Source organism: Hippocampus comes, unplaced genomic scaffold, assembly GCF_001891065.2.
Source record: "Hippocampus comes isolate QL1 unplaced genomic scaffold, H_comes_QL1_v1.1 scaffold405, whole genome shotgun sequence".
NCBI lineage: Eukaryota > Metazoa > Chordata > Actinopteri > Syngnathiformes > Syngnathidae > Hippocampus > Hippocampus comes.
Window position 1 is genome coordinate 330,858 of NW_017805864.1, and position 2,711 is coordinate 333,568.

Consider the following 2,711-nt stretch of genomic DNA (forward strand, 5'->3'; position numbering starts at 1 on the left):
GCACGTGGAAGACTCGCGTTCCAGTCGGGGAGTTGTTGTAATTTTCATCATTTTGGTGATGCAGTTTTTCACAGCAACTAATGAAGGAGTCGGTATTGTTTCCACCCATTTTTGAACTGGGTACCTTTTGTGTGTTAGACGAATGTGATAACCATTACGTTTCCACCCAGTTTCGAACTGGGGACCTTTCGTGTGTTAAACAAACGTGATAACCACTACACTATGGAAACAGATGACAACACCGCTTTTCATATGAGGGATGGCAACCGAGCTCATTGATGGCATGGCCGGTTTTTTGGCGGGTAGAGATCCTTTTTCAACCCGTATTCCTCGTTAGTATAGTGGACAGTATCTCTGCCTCTCACGCGAAAGATTGGGGTTCGATTCCCAGACGGAGAGTTGTGTTTTTAATTATTTTAGTGATTCAGTTTTTCACGGCAAATCAAAAAGGAGTCGGGATTGTTTCCACCCAGTTTTGAAGTGGGGACCTTTCGTGTGTTAGACAAACGATGATAACCACTACACTATGGCAACAGGTGACAACACAGTCTTTCATATCAGGGCTGTCAACTCAGTTAACTGATAGCATGGCCAGTCTCTTGGCAGATAGATTTTCTTGAAAGGCTGTGTTGCTCGTTAGTATCGTGGACAGTCATTCCACCTGTCACGTGGAAGACTGGGGATCGATTCCGTGACAGTTAGTTGTGATTTTTATCAGCGTGGTGATCGAGTTTTTCAGGACAAATTAAAAAGGTGCAGGGATTGTTCCCACCCAGTTTCAAACTGGGGACCTTTTGTGTGTTTCTGTGGAAACCGGGTTCAAATGGCTCTTTCGGTGTCAAAGGTTGCCGACCGCTGTAATAGACGAACGTGATAACCACAACACTATGGAAACAGGTGATAACACCGTCTGTCATTTCAGGGCTGTCAACCCAGCTCACTGATAGCAGGGACGGTGTTTTGGCGCGAAGATCTCCTTTTAAACCTGTGTTCCTCGTTAGTATAGTGGACAGTATCTCCGCCTGTCACGCGGAAAACCGGGGTTCGATTCCCTGACGAGGACTTGTTTTTTTTTTTTTTTAATCATTTTGGTGATGCAGTTTTTCACAGCAAATAAAAAAGGAGTCGGGATTGTTTACACCCAGTTTCGAACTGGGGACCTTTCGTGTGTTAGACGGATGTGATAAACATTACAATAAGGAAACAGATGACAAATGAGTCCTTCATATCTGGGCTGTCAACCCAGGTAGCTGATAGCAGGGACGGTGTTTTGGCGGGAAGAGCTCCTTTTAAGCCGGAGGTCCTTGTTAGTCTAGTGGGCAGTATCTCCGCCTGTCCCGTGGAAGACCGGGGTTCAACTCCCTGATGAGGAGATGTTATGATTTTAAATACTTTGGTGATGCAGTTTTTCACAGCAAATCAAAAAGGAGTCGTGATTGTTTCCACCCAGTTTCAAACTGGGGACCTTTCGTGCGTTAGACGAACGTGATAACCACTATACTATGGAAACAGATGACACCACGTTTTTTCATGTCAGGGATGGCAACCCAGCTCATTGATGGCATCGGTGGTGTTTTGGTGGGCACAGCTCCTTTTAAGCCTTTATTCCTTGTTAGTATAGTGGACAGTATCTCCACCCTTCACGTGGAAGACTAGGGTTCCATTCCCAGACGGGGAGTTGTTGTAATTTTCATCATTCTGGTGATGCAGTTTTTCACAGCAACTAAAAAAGGAGTCGGGATTGTTTCCACCCATTTTTGAACTGGGGACCTTTTGTGTGTTAGACGAATGTGATAAACATTACAATATGGAAACAGACGACAAACGAGTCCTTCATGTCAGGGCTGTCAACCCCGCTAACTGATAGCAGGGACTGTTTTGGAGGGCACAGCTCGTTTTAAGCCTGTGTTCCCCGTTAGTATAGTGGACAGTATCTCCGCCTGTCACGCGGAAGACCGGGGTTCGATTCCCCGATGGGGAGTTGCTGTAATTTTAATCATTTTGGTGATGCAGTTTTTCACAGCAAATTAAAAGGGAGCAGGATTGTTTCCACACAGTTTCAAACTGGGGACCTTTCGTGTGTGTGAGACGAACGTGATAACCACAACACTATGGAAACAGGTGATAACACCGTCTGTCATTTCCGGGCTGTCAACCCAGCTCACTGAAAGCAGGCACGGTGTTTTGGCGCGAAGATCTCCTTTTAAACTTGTGTTCCTCGTTAGTATAGTGGACAGTATCTCCGCCTGTCAGGCGGAAGACTGGGGTTCCATTCCCTGATGGGGAGTTGTTGTGTTTTTAATTATTTTGGTGATGCAGTTTTTCCACAGCAAATCAAAAAGGGGTTGAGATTGTTTCCACCCAGTTTCGAACTGAGGACCTTTCGTGTGTTAGACGAACGTTATAACCACTACACTATGGAAACAGGTGACACCACGTTTTTTCATATCAAGGCTGTCAACTCAGCTAACTGATAGCATGGCCGGTGTTTTGGCAGGTAGAGCTTCTTTCAAGCCTGTATTCCTCGTTAGTATAGTGGGCAGTATATCCACCTGTCACGCGTAAAACCGTGGTTCAATTCCCTGAGAAGGAGATGCGATTTTAATGACTTTGGCCTTTCATATAAGGTCTGTCAACCCAGTTAACTGCTAGCATGACCAGTCTTTTGGCGGATAGATTTTCTTGAAAGGCTGTGTTACTCGTGAGTATCG

At 45.4% G+C, this 2,711-nt stretch overlaps 5 non-coding genes across 5 annotated transcripts; 2 read left to right on the forward strand and 3 right to left on the reverse strand.

Annotated features, from left to right (window-relative positions):
- Nucleotides 1-157: 157 nt before the first annotated feature.
- On the reverse strand, nucleotides 158-230 carry trnav-aac (transfer RNA valine (anticodon AAC)). Its single transcript has one exon. It is a non-coding gene; the product is annotated as a tRNA-Val (tRNA).
- A 761-nt stretch (nucleotides 231-991) lies between these two features.
- Nucleotides 992-1,063, forward strand: trnad-guc (transfer RNA aspartic acid (anticodon GUC)). The gene has a single exon. It is a non-coding gene; the product is annotated as a tRNA-Asp (tRNA).
- Nucleotides 1,064-1,437: 374 nt separating this feature from the next.
- Nucleotides 1,438-1,510, reverse strand: trnav-aac (transfer RNA valine (anticodon AAC)). The gene has a single exon. It is a non-coding gene; the product is annotated as a tRNA-Val (tRNA).
- Nucleotides 1,511-1,909: 399 nt separating this feature from the next.
- Nucleotides 1,910-1,981, forward strand: trnad-guc (transfer RNA aspartic acid (anticodon GUC)). The gene has a single exon. It is a non-coding gene; the product is annotated as a tRNA-Asp (tRNA).
- Nucleotides 1,982-2,352: 371 nt separating this feature from the next.
- Nucleotides 2,353-2,425, reverse strand: trnav-aac (transfer RNA valine (anticodon AAC)). Its single transcript has one exon. It is a non-coding gene; the product is annotated as a tRNA-Val (tRNA).
- Nucleotides 2,426-2,711: the final 286 nt, after the last annotated feature.